Source organism: Chrysemys picta, chromosome 25 (genome assembly GCF_011386835.1).
Source record: "Chrysemys picta bellii isolate R12L10 chromosome 25, ASM1138683v2, whole genome shotgun sequence".
NCBI lineage: Eukaryota > Metazoa > Chordata > Testudines > Emydidae > Chrysemys > Chrysemys picta.
Window position 1 is genome coordinate 15,918,906 of NC_088815.1, and position 15,227 is coordinate 15,934,132.

Below are 15,227 nucleotides of genomic sequence, written 5' to 3' on the forward strand. Positions count from 1 at the left end.
AAAACGCCAACATCCAAAGGGCTGTCTCCCACCATGCTAATCACTTCAGTAAAACAAACTCCACCCACTAGGCAATCAAGTCAGTCCCTTATTGACACCTGGATCCCAAGCACAGGAACATCAGAACATGGGACTGACTTGATCCATAAACTGCAAAAGCATGAGAGAAACCCCAGCTCACTGCAAGATCACCCTGCTGCCTGGGACTTACAACACCCAAGGTAACTGCAAGATAAAGAGATCACAGAGCCTTGTTTGCATGTCTGCCGTTTGCTCTCTTTGACAGCACTTTGCGGAAAGTAATTAATTGTTTTCCTGTTTGCAGGGTCTTGTACACAGCAACAGTTACAAACAGATAAAGGAGCCCTCCAAGCCACCCGGAGCAGAACCTGACACCAATTTCCTTTTTGTGTTAAACTGAATAAGTTTCACAAATGTCTGTTTTCCTGCGCGCTGAGAAATCTCTGGAGATCACCACCACGAAGGCCTGTGGCCTACACAGAAAAGTTCCATCGGCACAGCGACAGCAAACCTAACCCCCAGTGTAGCCAGGGCTGTGTCAACAGAAACATTCTTCCATCGACCACCTGGAGAGGTGGATCACCACCAATGATGCAAAAATCCCTTTCGTCACTGTCACGTCTCTACGCTAGGGTGCTACACCAGCCCAGCAGCAGGGCCCAGAGCGTAGACATGGCCGAAGTCTCTGCACCTGGAGTCTACAGGCTCATTGGATGCCTTGCAGCTGCCACACAGAAGAGGTTCAAAGATTAGGTTGAAGCAAAATCGCTTCTGCTGCTGGATGCCTAGTGCAGGCGAGTGCCTGCGACATGGTGCTGGGGGAGGGATTTTTCTTGGACAGAGGGAGGTGAGAGGGGGAGGGAGTTAGGAAGAAATGAATCGTTAACGCCCTCAACTCTACTCGAATTTTAGAGCCACCAGTTGCCTTTAAGTGATTCAAAAATACAAAGAGCAGGAGAACGTGGGGCCCTGCCTGACCCAGAAAGCAGCCAAAAGGAACAAACTTTTTAACAGCATTTTAATTTGGAGAGAAGGATGTCAATAATTGGAGTCCAATGAAACACTCTGGCATGCCCCCCCCCCCCATACAGCACTCTGAAGTGCCCAAGCTTCCCATTGGGCTCAGCTGAGCTCGGGGTAAGATGCAGCATTTCTGCACGGCACGCAGCTGAATCAAAAACTACAGTGGCACTAGGATGTCGGCAGCTACCGAGAGCAGATCAAACCGGAATTCCTCGAGTCTTCAACGTCTTTGGGAAGTCCGGATGCCATTCTTATTAGCTACTCAAGCTGCTTTTGAGAGGTCCATGCCAGAAGCCATCTGACAATAGCTTCATCTCCCTCTTGCAGCCGCCCCCAGGAGCAGGTCGGCTTATCTGCATGCACACAACCTGGGCAAAGAGGTAAAGTTACAGTGCTGTATAACTGGGGGGTGGGGGTGTTAGTATGGCCCCTCTATTGAGCTAAGTTAACAGGAAAGAGCAAACAGGAAAGCAACACGACAGATCTAGATAAGCAGCCCTCAGCACCCAACTGAAAGACAATGGGGAAGCCGTTAGCATCCAGGACCCTACCTCTGACAAGGCTGTTTTTGCCAAAGCAGGAAGCCTGGCGCACAGAAGAACCCTAAAGGGTTAAAAGCCCCTCTCAGGCAAGGAAGGGGGGCCTGCTTAGAGACAGGCAACAGCTCCATGTCCAGTCTGGTGGCTTCAAAATGCTCTGGTTCTAGCGAAGGACTGCTGTTCTTGGTCAGCATATGAACCACTGGCACTGCTCCTGGCGGGTCTCAGCCAGCGATCATGGGGGACTGCAGCCCAGGGCCCGGGGGAGCCTGGCAGAATCGTGGGATCCCACCACAAAGGGGGTGTGCTCCAGCTGGGAGGGGGCAGAGGAGCAGCTACCCAGTACGTGGGACAAGACATTTCCTGGCACAAGCTAAATGGAGCTAACCAGCTTCAAAGAGGGGGGGAGGGATAGCTCAGTGGTTTGAGCATTGGCCTGCTAAACCCAGGGTTGTGAGTTCAATCCTTGAGGGGGCCACTTGGGGATCTGGGGCAAAATCAGTACTTGGTCCTGCTAGTGAAGGCAGGGGGCTGGACTTGATGACCTTTCAAGGTCCCTTCCAGTTCTAGGAGATGGGATATCTCCATTAATTAATTAAAAGAGGCGTCCGTGGGTCCATGCTGGGGCTTGCACACATTAACTAAATTGGCTTTAAGCGATCGATAGTAAGGTGTTAGAACAAAGCCTCCAGGACCCACATGCTCTCAGGATGCAAAGGGGATGGAGAAGCAGCCTGGACCCAGCCACCTGCAGCCTGTTGGCATATGTCAGCTGCCAAGGTTTGCCCTGGATACCAGATATGCTGTGGCAGGGCTCATGGGCTGCAGCCAGCAGCGTCCACACAGCTGAAGGACATTTGGCCCTTTAATCACCATGCTCCACAAGGTAGCTTTGGCCCCCAGCTGCTGTCCTGGGGAAGGGCCTGGCACTCACATAGGGCTGGCACTCACATAGGGCTGCTGAGGTTTCTACCTTTTGAAGTAGCTAACCTGGAGAGGGAGGACTCCTATCAGGACCCATCCCTCCCTCCTGGTAGTGCAGGCTCCCTCCATTCCTAGGGCCGCCTTGAGCAGTGACAGGGCTCCCTGCCTCCCTGCCTCCCCACGGGACATGACTTGGCCCAGCTCCCATGCAGGACTCGGTGTCCATTCTAAACTTCCCATCGATTGTCATCACATTTGTGCCGCTGCAGTGCCCAGAGGGCACAGCCAGGTGAGGCCGCAGTGTGCCGGGCACTCAGCAAACACAGGGACAACAACTGCCCCACACAGCTCACACACCGCCCCGAACAGCACCTTCCCCTCAGCGGTGTTCACACGCTTCTGGTTTCTGTTCCCTTCGCTGTTGTTCTTAGTTAGCTCCTCCAGCCCCCAACCATCTGCACGGAGGCCAGTTCCTGCCAGATTTCACTGGCCCTCCGACCCTGGGTTCTGCCAAGTTCTCTTTGCAGACAGGAGACACGCAGAAGCTTGGAGGCCTGCCATGGAGGGTGTGCAGAATGGCTACGGTGCTGGCCCAGGACGTTCCGGGCAGGAACCATCTCTTATACATGCACCTCCACACCCCATTCTCCCTTCGCACAGCGCCCAGCACAACACAGCCCCGACGCTGCCTGAACCTCTGGGTGCTGCTGTACTACAGGCGCAGCGGAGACTGTGCGAGGTGCACTCGGATGGCACATGGACATCCCCGTCTCCATGGAGTCAGGCTGACAGCATTCGGAGCAGCACTTCTGAAGGTCACAGGAACTAGCCCGTTCTACAGCAAGCATCTGATTAGCCCCCAGCACCAACCCAGCTAGCAAAAGCCAGGGCTATTTTTAGGACTAAACAAATGCTGCTGAGATGGAGGCACTAGGAGGCTCCTTCCCATAATTAGAAATTCACAGATTTTTTTAAATTTGCCCTGCGAGGAAGCCATGTGTTTTTGCAGAGCTGCTACTGACCGAGAGAGATGGGTCTGTTTGGGGCTGGCCATTGCCCCCCAGCTGGGCCAGGTTAGTACAAAGGGACACGCAACGAAAGACATGGTAACATCAAAGGGTCTGTCAGTTATCAAGCTCCTGGTGAAAGCAGGAAACTCATTCTGGACCCACTAGAGTCCCGCTCAGGGTCAGGATTTCGATCCCAGGAGCTGGTCAGACTGATGGGCCCCAGTCCCACGTCCACCCCTTACCATTTCCCCTTCAGGGTTCTGTGCTCACTCACATGGGACTTGTCCAGACACCAGCTGCCTCCAGCTTCCCTGTCATAACTATAAAGGGAAGGGTAACAGCCCTCCTGTGTACAATACTATAAAATCCTCCTGGCCAGAGACACCAAAATCCTTTTACCTGTAAAGGGTTAAGAAGCTTAGGTAACCTGGCTGACACCTGACCCAAACGACCAACAAGGGGACAAGATACTTTCAAATCTTGGTGGGGGGAAGGCTTTTGTTTGTGCTCTTTGTTTTGGAGGTTGTTCGCTCTTGGGACTAAGAGGGACCAGACATCAATCCATACTCTCCAAATCTTTCTGAACAAGTCTCTCATATTTCAAATTTGTAAGTAACAGCCAAGCAAGGCGTGTTAGGTTTATCTTTGTTTTCTCCACTTGTAAATGTACCTTTTGCTAGAGGGTTTACCTCTGTTTGCTGTAACTTTGAACCTAAGGCTAGAGGGGGTTCCTCTGGACTCTTTGAATTTGATTACCCTGTAAAGTTATTTTCCATCCTGATTTTACAGAGATGATTTTTACCTTTCTTTCTTTAATTAAAAGCCTTCTTTTTAAGAACCTGATTGATTTTTCCTTGTTTTAAGATCCAAGGGGTTTTGGATCAGTGTTCACCAGGGAATTGGTGGAGGAGTCTCTCAAGGCTACCCAGGGAAGGGAGTTAGCACTTGGGAGTGGTGGCAGCAAAACCAGATCTAAGCTGGTAGAGAAGCTTAGAAGTTTTCATGCAGGTCCCCACATCTGTACCCTAAAGTTCAGAGTGGGGAAGGAACCTTGACATTCCCCAAGTCAATTCAGCCTCTGAGCCCAACAGGGTATCTCACTCACCATCCTGCAGCCGCAAGGGCACCCCGAGTATCTGGCATCACTGGGGCTGGGGGGTGTTTACAGACACCTTTTTCCAAGCACCACACCCCACTTTCCCTTTGCTCTCAAAAGCAGTGAACTCCACTCCAGCCCCAGAACGGCATCTGCCCTCTGCCCAAATCCAAGCGCTCTCCTGACACAGACGGGGCGGCTTTGGGAACCCCGGGAGAAAGAATTTCTCCATTACTCACACCCACAGGCTCCATGTCGGCACACGGACAAGACAGCTCTGTGTTACGTTCACCAGGACCCAGGAAATCTCAAACCCTGAACAACATTCCTCTGGACTCTGGTGCAAGCCGCACTGAGAGCTGCCGGTGCTTTTGTGCTAACCCCGAGGGAATGGGCTTGAAGCCTTGGAGCACCCCTCTGCACGTGTGTGGGTCACAGACGGGGACAGCTAGACAGAGGTTAAACAGCTTCCACAGGCCCAAGAACAAGACGCAGCAGAATCTCCACAGCACGAATCTCTTGCAGAACGTCACAGAACCTCTGTTCTCCCACGTGCATGATATTACCTGGAGCGCTCCACCGTCACGTGCCGGGGAGGGAGCTCCAGGAGCCATCCCGCAGTCTGGGCATGCAGCTCAGAGACCCCATTTCTACCTTCTCTATGGCCCTCCCCACTTTGCAGCGTCAGACCTGTGGGGGCCACCAGGTTATGAACCAGACAGGGACCTGACCCACAAGGAGACACGGTGGGTAGGAAACAGCAAGGTGACGGGCCACGAAAGAGACTGCAAACGAGGTGAGGGGGGAGAATGTCTGTAACCATGAGTTCACGTGTCTGGCAGCGATCTGCACCCTCCTCTTGCTAAGCAAAGGGAAGGCTCCTCTCAGCCAGGAGCTGGGTACTTGCAGGTTCTGTTAGACTCAAAACCTGAACCAGGCTGACAAACTGCTACCCTCCGCAGCGATAAGCCCCCCGCATCACACCACGTGCAGCTGTGGGGAGGAGACTGCCCCCGTCAAAGCCTCCAACTCTCCCCCACGTGGGAACCTGGGCGAATTCTTACGTAGCTGGTGCAGAGCCGAGGGTCCGGAACCCTCGAGTCCTCTCGTTCCCTCCCTTAATGTCTGGCCCCGAGGCCCTTTCCCAGTCTGCATGGCACAGTCCAGGATTTCACACCCCCAAAGCTCTGCCTTAGTCTGATGCCCCTCAAGGGGCCCATGATGTTCCATGCAAACCCCAGCCATGCCATCGCCCAGGGGCAGGTCCTAGAAGGAGACGGTTCTTCCCTAGCTGTTGAGTTCTGTGACTGCAGGCTCAAGGTTCACCAACAGCCAAAAGTCATGCAAAAGACACACTCTGCATCTATAGCTGGCCTCACCGGCCAGCAGCAACCACGTCTGTCCCAGGAACCCAAACGAGGTTTCCACCACAGCCCACATCCAGCCTCATCCTAAGAGCAGCTAGGCCGGGTTAATGCCAGAACGGCAAGTCCTTCCTCTGGGATGTCAGTTCCACCCAAGGGATGCTGCTGGCACCTCCCATTTCTCTCCCCACTGTGACCCCTCCCATGGCAACCTGGTAAACCCCCGAGACACGGAGCCATGGGGCGGCAACCACAGCCCCCCCAAGACATGGGGCTACAGGGCAATTCACCACACACCATTTCATTACAAAGGAGCGGTCCTTTTCCAAATGAGGGGGCCTTCCGATGGGGTGAGGCTGGCCCTCTAAGCCAATCAAACCACAGATTGTCACACTCTGGGTTTGCCCTCCTGGGTAGAATTCCCATCACTGGCTCCTTGGCATGGGCATAGTGGTAGGACAGCATGCCCCAGCAGCGGCTGGCTCTCCTAAGCCTCTAATGAGACCTCTCCTAAGGTCTCCTCAGCTCTGGCCTCACGGGCCACATGTTATACCCCACCTCTACGGGCATGTCCTGAGCGCAAAATGGTGGGGACGCCCTCACTGCCGTCAGCCTGGGCGCTGGTGGTGACGGAGCCACGCAGACTGGCCTTACTGCAAGGCTCCCCTGATTGTTTGGATCTGGGCTCCAAGTCCTGCCAGAGCTTTGGCTCCAAACCTGCAACCCGGGAGATGGTGCATGCAGGTGGTGTGGGAGGGGACAACCCACTGCATGGAGGCAGCACTTCCTTTGGGTGCCAGGTTAACACCCCGGCCGCCGGCACACCATGCAGCAGGCCATTTCCAGGACTGCATTTTAAGCACAAGAGGCCAGACCAGTGCAATAGCACAGCCGCTCTGTGACACACCAGTGTTTCCACCCTTGGCAGAAGGGGAAGAGCAGCTCCCCGGGGCAGGCAGAGGGAGAGCCCTTGTGAGTCCCCGGGGTGCAGGGTACGGAGCTGCACAGCAGCATTTCACTGGAAGATGCAGTGAACTTTTCCCTCCACCTCTCAAAGTGCCTGCAGTCCCTATTCCCCTCTGGCCAGGGGTGGCTCTCACACACACAGAGGAGTTAAACAGCACACAGAATATCTGCCTGCGGCTTGATTCAAGGCCTCTGCACAGCAAAGCCTGCAGTAATCCTGTAACTTTGGCTGCCCCTGTGAAACAGAGCGAATAGACTGCTTCCCCGCACAGGCACTGGGCCCACAGCCGCTTTGTGAAGTGAGCAGCAGGTCGTAATCTGCACGGACTGACCGTGAGCTCTGTGGGCAGGACCATCCCGTACTATGTGTCTGAACAGCACCTGGCCCAACGAGGCCCCTACAGTGCTACTGCAATACAAGTGCAACTTGAATACACCAGAGTGAAATCCTCCTCTGAGCCCCGCGAGGCGCTGGGAGGGTGGAAAGCCGCTGTCCCCACCTGACTCCCATTAGGGCAGCATCTGAGCACCTCACAATCTTCAAGGTATTTATCAGTGTCGTTATCCCCATTGCTCAGAGAGGCTTAGTCAAACAGGGCGTCTGGGGAAGAGCAGGAGCTGGAACCCCGGTCTCCCATGTCCTAGGGCATGAGCCCTAACCACGGCACCCTCCTTCCTCTCCGACTGAGCAGGCTACAGCATTCAAACAGTTACAAACTGCCCCACTTTGCAAGAAATCCAAAGCTAGAAAGAGTAGGATGGGACCTGCTTCACAGCGCTACTGAGAACTGCCAAAGCTCTGCCCGGTTTCGGATCCCAGAATCTGGATGCCAGAAGAACACGTTGAACGTGAGCAAGCCGCTGGTCTGGTGGAAGGGAAGGCAGATCTCAAACCACACTACTGCCGCCCAGGCAAGGGCACACAGAGTTCACGCTGTCCTGGCACGGCAGCCGCCGAGCGGAACTCGCAACAGAGCCCTCACTTCCAGAACTCAGTCCGCTCCAGCCAGGAAAAGATTACTTCATACTCCACAACATAAAGGAGGAGAGGATTAAATTCAGCTTTCTGCCCCTCGCCCCTCTGAACTCTGCCTGATAGGGTGGGGGACAGCCCAGGGACTCAGCAAAGCGGTGGCAAGTGCCCCAGCAACAGGGGTCTGAGCAGCGCCGTGCAGCCGCTGCATGCCGGGAAGGGCGCAAGCTGCCAAGGAATGTGCCAGTTTCTCCTCTGCCATGGAGGGCAAGTCCCAGCAGAGAACCCTGGAGCAGAATGGAGAACAGGCGCACTGGGGTTAGCGCCTCTCTTGCTAAGCACCTACCACATCTCCAGGAATCCCAGCACAAAGCTTTAGACGCAACAAAGCACCTTGCATTCTTGTGGCCTCTACGCTTGAGTCAGGAAACGACGGGATGGGGAAGGGATAAAGGTGCTCGTTTGGTTTTCGAAGGGGACCCAAGGAGGCAAACACCACCAGTGGTGCAAGGAGTCTCTCCGGACACAGGATCCCACGGCTCCATGAGGGTAAGGTGTGGGGGTGCCATTAACCAGATGGCTTACTCTGACATCTTCCCTTCAGCCTGGGTGTCTGCTCTTCCACAGTGGCGCTCTATCTAGGTGCCCCTCACACACACACACTCGGAGAGAGACCACGTTCTACACTGCCTCCCCTCCACAGAGCCTCCGACAATAATGCATTTGCTCAAATGCACAAGAGTAAAGCTCAACTGAATTCAGACATGGGCTAAAGCAACCCCCTTACCCGCCTGCTCTCTTGGCTCAGCCAACCCAGCCGTTTGTGCAGGTGGGGCCAGGTAAAACAAGCCTATATCTCCGGTGTCTGCGCCTGTCTTCTGCAGGGGAAACAGTTGTTTTATATCCCGCCACAAATCCAGGCAAGCAGCTTAACTGTGCGCGCAGCGGCAACCACAGATCAGGAAACCTTGGCGCCCAATGGAAAGCAAATGACAGAATTTGTGCTGGGGATGGGGTTTATGCGCCAAATCCCAAATAGATATATGGAGGGAACCAGCAGCTCCAACGCTTGGGAGCGAAGTGCCAGAGCAGGGCAGTCAGCCAAGGATAGGGGCCATGCACACACCTGTCCCAGGGGCACACCCTCAGCACGGAGGTGCTTTAATATTGTGTAAAGATAGTGATTGTTTTCTCTGGGGGATTTGGGGTTAGCTCAGCCCCCCCCAAAACCCATAGTCCCTAGAATCCCCCACTGACTTGGAGGTGGGAGCCCGTTCTGAACACATGCACTGTGTCTCCATCACCACCAGGCTTCTCCTGGGGAACACACGGCCAGCCGGGAACACATGAGTAGCCACTCCGTGCCCCAGCACAAGGGCCCCAAAGGTGAGGCCCTGCAAAAATTGCACAGTTTTGGGGTTCGTTTGTTTTTTTAATTCCTGGCAATGTCCTGGTCGAATATTTGCATTTCAAGAGACATGCATGGCCAGCGAGCCTCCACCGCACTGCTGTGTTTGTCCCATAGCAGGGAGGCTGACCTGGGCATCCCTGCTTCTGCTGGGGAGGCTAGTGGGGTGATCCCATCCTGGAGGCGGCAGGCCAGGAAAGGGGCCGAACTCGCTCCACACTGAGCTCCAGCCCAGACTGCCACTGCTGCTTCCTGTCCAGCCTGAGGGGTGGGGCTGACACCACAGTGATGAGGAGCCCGGCCACCACAGGCCGCAGCAGGCCAGGGGAGACACCACAGCAACTGAGACTAGGATCCTTTGCGTGGAGAGGGTCTATCACATCCTGCTACTCTGACCACCAGGCCAGGGTCTCCTCACACCCCAATCCCCTCACCTCCAAATTGGCCAGTCCCAAACCCCCAACAGCCGATGGAGCAACTCCACTTGATCATTACCTGTTCGGTTCACTCCCTCTGGGGCACCTGGCACTGGCCACTGTCGGCAGACAGGATACTGGGCTGGACGGACCTTTGGTCTAACCCAGTGTGGCCTTTCTTATGTCCTCCTGGCCATGGTACAGAGTATGGGCTCCCAGATCCAGGTACTAAAGCTCAACACCTGTCACTCCCCCTCTTCGCCAAGCCAGCCTACACACCCAAGTCAAGAGCAGGCAGGCAGTCTCCAGCTCCCCAGGGCCCAAACTCCCCACCCAAACCCCAAGCGGCGGGGTGGGGACTATAACAACACTAGATAAAACAAACACATTTGGATTTTTTTTTATTTAAATCAGTTTTTTATTTAAACGTTCTTTTTAAAAATAAATCTGTTTAATGTTAAATTTGAACCTATGAAGATGTACGTTAAGACCTAAACTTCCTGTAATCTCCTAAAACCTTTTAAACAAAAAACAATACTGCGTCAATGAGCCCTATCTCCAGCGCTAAGGAGTTAAAGGGTTGTGTGCTGCTGCTCTTTTAATTACAGAATTGCGGGAAAACATCTAGCTGTTCAGGTCAGCTGAAGCTAGGTATTGTAAATGTCACAATCAGAACTGGAAGGGACCTTGAGAGGTCATCTAGGCCAGTCCCCTGCACTCAAGGCAGGACTAAGTATTATCTAGACCATCCCTGACAGGTGTTTGTCCAACCTGCTCTTAAAAATCCCCAATGATGGAGATTCCACAACCTCCCTAGGCCATTTATTCCCATGCTTAACCACCCTGACCGTTAGGAAGTTTTTCCTAATGTCCAGCCTAAACTGCCCTTGCTGCAATTTAAGACCATTGCTTCTTGTCCTATCCTCAGAGGTTAAGAAAAACAATTTTTCTCCCTCCTCCTTGTAACAACTTTTTATGTGCTTGAAAACTGTTAATCATGTCCTCTCTCAGTCTTCTCTTCTCCAAACTAAACAAACCCAATTTTTTCAATCTTCCCTCACAGGTCATGTTTTCCAGACCTTTAATCATTTTTGTTGCTCTTCTCTGGGCTTTCTCCAATTTGTCCACATCCTTCCTAAAATGTGGCATCCAGAGCTGGACACAATACTCCAGTTGAGACCTAATCAGCGCTGAGTAGAGCGGAAGAATTACTTCTCGTATCTTGCTTACAATACTCCTGCTAATACATCCCAGAATGATGTTTGCTTTTTTTTGCAACAGTGTTACACCGTTGACTCATATTTAGCTTGTGATCCACTATGATCCCTAGATCGCTCTACCCCAGTACTCCTTCTTAGACAGTCATTTCCCATTTTGTATGTGCGCAACTGATTGTTCCTTCCTAAGTGGAGTACTTTGCATTTGTCCTTATTGAATTTCATCCTATTTACTTCAGATCATTTCTCCAGTTTGTCCAGATCATTTTGAATTTTAATCCTATCTTCCAAAGCACTTGCAACCCATCCCAGCTTGGTATCACCCACAAACTTTATAAGTGTACTTTCTATTCCATTATCTAAATCATTGATGAAAATATTGAACAGAACCGGACCCAGAACAATGTCACGTGCTGCAGTATGTATCTGTATTATTTTTGATCGCTACAATGGCATGAGAGCTGGTATTTACATCTTCCCTTTGGGAGCACTTCCAGTTTGTTGTGTGAAAAAGCTTTTGCACCTCAATTCCTTTGGGAGTCAGCTTAGCTAGCAAGTGCCCTGAGAGCATTGCCTTCAGCTGGACTAGTCCCTTCAAAGCTGGGAAACCAACTGGGAGCTGAAGCAGCAGGAGAGCTTGTTTCCCCCTTGATTCCAGTCGAGGACTGAAAACTAAGTGGGAGAGGAGCTCTATTCATTCTAAACATTTGACGGTCATGGGGCCACGTTTTCAAAGGTCTTTAGGCACCAAAATTCCACCAGGCACCCAAGCAGACTCACTCCCATCGCTCTCGGGACAGGGACCATCTTTTCGTTGTGTCTGTACAGCGCCTAGAACCAGAGCCCTGATGGGGGCCTCCAGGTGCTACTGCAACACAAACAATAACTGCCTTAACGACAACATGCCAAACAGCCCAGCGCTCCCTTCCCCACTACTGCACCGGGCGCTGGCTCAGTACTGACTCACAGACACCACTTCTGGGTTTCCCTAGGAGGTCTCCCATCCAAGTTCCACCCAGGCATAACCCTGCTTAGCTTGAGACTGGATGAGATCACAGCATGAGGGTGAGGTTCCAGGGAAGCCTCACTGGAAGAGCCCGTTTATAGGAGAGTTTGAGCAAGACGTGACATGACAGCAGACAAGGCAAGAACTCGCAGCGCAAGGGAGGGATTGACCTGAGTGGAAGTGAGAAGTGTTTACCTTGGGAGTATCTGCACAGTCAGGAGGAAGCTGGAATACTCTCAATTACTGGCTCTCACCACAGACAAGAAGTGGGAACTGAAAGGCAAACGTTGTTTGAGGCTCTCCAGTATCTTGGCAGGTGACAGTCATGACCCTCCCAGGCATGCTGGGGGCCTCCTTGGTCCCCCGTGACATGAAATACACCCAGGTCCAGGATTACTGGCTTTCACAGTGAGTTCGCCTTGCCAGGAACCACAAGCGCCTCTTCCTCTGGATGCCTTTGTTGTGTGTGGGCTGCAGTCCCGCCCCGCTGGCTGCTTTCAAATAATCTCTCACCGGAGACCATGAGTATCTTCGCTGCAAAAAGTGGTGTGTGCTTTGCTCAGGTTAAACTAGCAGTGAAGACCCAGCAATTCGGCTTTTAACTCAGATTAGCTGCTCGAATGAAAGCCTGTAGTGGAGCTGGGTCTGAACTCAAGCTACTAACCCAAGTTAGGAACACACCTTTCATTTGCAATGATGACATACTCATAGACCAAGTTTTCTGTACCTGGTTGCCTCCTCCTGCCAAGAACATGGACACAAAGGACCCCACCAGCGTCCTGTCCATGACCGTTACTCTGTGTGCATGCTAAGGGGAGGCTACTTTCTGCTTGACCTCTGCAGTGTTAATGAGTAAATGTTTGCTTTGTTACTGAAGCCGTGGATGTGAAGGGGTATCTGAAATGTTTGGAAGGGAATAAAAAACTAAGTGCCCCATGCTAGAACTGTCCCATTGCTCAGTTATCCCTTAATTTGGATCCCTGAGTAGCCAGAGTAAATCGCCCCCCTTTTAGAAGCATCTTCTTTGCATGTTTGGTTTCCTGGAAGACCTCATTTCAGAAGTAAAATGCTAACTGTATTTTGGACATGTCACTCGCCACTTACAATTCCAAAGCCAATAAGAAAATCTTTCAAAAGGTTTTAGCCACGCTTTCAGCCGAGGCATTTGCTGGGAATAATGTTATTTGTTCCCTGAAATATTTGGAATTATGCACAAGTTACGGAGTTGAGGGAGCTACAGTCTAAATCAGAGTTCATTTTTCCCTTCCCAGCTTATCTCCCATTACTCAAGTCACATCAGCTGCAGGCAGCAGCTCCAGATTCTCTCTCAGGAACTAAGGGAGCCTCCAATATGATAAATATTTTCCACTGGAAACATGCATCAATTCCTCAACTGAAGCACTGAGGCAGCCAGGTCCATTCTTCACTGGATTCCATTTGATTTGTGGCCTCTCTCCCAACCCAGAGTTTTTGGTCCAACAAGAGTTGGCTGAGGGAGGATGGATTTTTTTCCCATTCTAAGAGCAAAATTGATGAATGCTGTTCTGAGTTCAAAATAAGGGGTTTGGAGTAATTACCCTTAGAAGTGCCCAAGATGCAAGTATCTTAAGAAATGAGAGCTGGGGACACAGTAACGGCTACTTTGAGTTCCATAGCAGGATCTGAGAGCAAGTCCAACAGGTCAGAGTACAAATAGATAATCGCGGAAGAAACCAAACTATCACCTGACCTTTCCCACATCCTGGAGATATTAGTGACTGCAGCATGTGCTAACACACCACTTTACCCTCCCATGTTAAACTTAGCGGGAGGAAGGTGTCACAGAGTCCCCGGGAGATGCTCTGGAACTGCTCCCCACAAAGCCAGTCAGGACTTTGGGGAGCCTCCTCTCCCTTGGAACAGACTGTCTTCAGGGCAAGAAGTTCACACGGCTTACCCTTCCTGGGTCTCTCCTTGGAGCATTCAGCCTCTGCCTCTCCATGTGCTTCCCACAGCGAGTCTGCCCAGGCGGGGTCCTGGGGAAGCCAGAGGGTCCTGCACACACCCCCACTCCACTTTGCAGCCAGACATGACTCTTAGCCAGCCAGTAAAACAGAGGTTTATTAGATGACTGGAACACGGTCTAAAACAGAGCTTGTAGGTACAGAGAACCGGACCCCTCAGCCGGGTCCATTCTGGGGCCCAGCGAGGCAGACACCCACGTCTGCCCTCCCTTCCCGTCCCCAGCCAGCTCCAAACTGAAACCCCCTCCAGCCCCTCCTTTCTGGCCTTTGTCTCTTTCCCGGGCCAGGAGGTCACCTGATCTCTTTGTTCACCTTTAGCTATCCCCTTGCAGGGGGGAAGGACCCTGGCCATTTGTTGCTAGGAGACAAATTGTCAGCCATTTATGCACACTGGAGACTTAAGAAATGCATAGGGGAAACTGAGGCACGCACACAGTATTCAGAGAAAACATTAAGAACAGTCCCACTTCATCACAGGGGGGAAGAGCAGAAAAGAAATTATTTAGGCTGTATTTACTCAGCTGTCTTTGTTCTCTGCTCTTGCAGCAAGAATCACAGAGTGAAATCCCTGGTGTTTCTGAGAACTGCTCTAAAAATAAAAGAAATAATACTGTATATATTAATGGGGGAGCAGAGGAGGCTGCTATTCTATTCCTGTCACTAGAAAGGCTGTTTAGCATCCAAAGGAGACAGTGTCAGCATTAAAGGTAAGCAAGTAGGCATATCATTTCAGGGTACTCACACCTCCTCACTTTTGGGGAGCTCGTTTTGGGGCAGTGATTGAAGGGCCTCAGCTAGCCAAATCCCACGCATCTCCACAAGATTTTATTTCCCACCTCAGTGTCAAACATCAACATTGGGAGTCAGTGGACACAGAAGAAAGTTCCTCCCAAAGAGAATGAGAGCATCCCTGCAATCTGATAAATGAAACTGCAAAATATACTGTAAACAGGTCAGAATCACTGCAGGTCTGCCCCCGTCTTGGGACTTCAGAGTGTTACATGGGGAATACAACTGCTTGGGTTTTGAGTAAGAGAAATCGCTACATTTCTCATCCCTTTGGATCAGTCTTCCAGCTGCAACGAGTCTAAGACATGGTCATCAGTAGCCGTCCGTATCAAAGCATTAATTCCTTCCACCAACTTCCTGGGTTCAGCTTTCATTTTACAAAATCATTTCAAGTCAGTCCCAGTACTTCTGGGTAGCACACACAAAATGGCCCAGCTGCTAACACAAACAGATGGGGAGAGAGGCGCCCCTC

At 51.9% G+C, this 15,227-nt stretch overlaps 1 protein-coding gene and 1 long non-coding RNA gene across 3 annotated transcripts in view; one reads left to right on the plus strand and one right to left on the minus strand.

The window, feature by feature from the left end:
- Positions 1-15,227, minus strand: part of PIK3R2 (phosphoinositide-3-kinase regulatory subunit 2) — a 36,223-nt gene that overhangs the window by 19,174 nt on the left and 1,822 nt on the right. The gene's annotated exons all lie outside the window — the stretch shown is intronic.
- Positions 67-4,355, plus strand: LOC135977454 (uncharacterized). The gene is made up of 2 exons (XR_010594949.1): positions 67-221; positions 326-4,355. It is a non-coding gene; the product is annotated as an uncharacterized LOC135977454 (long non-coding RNA).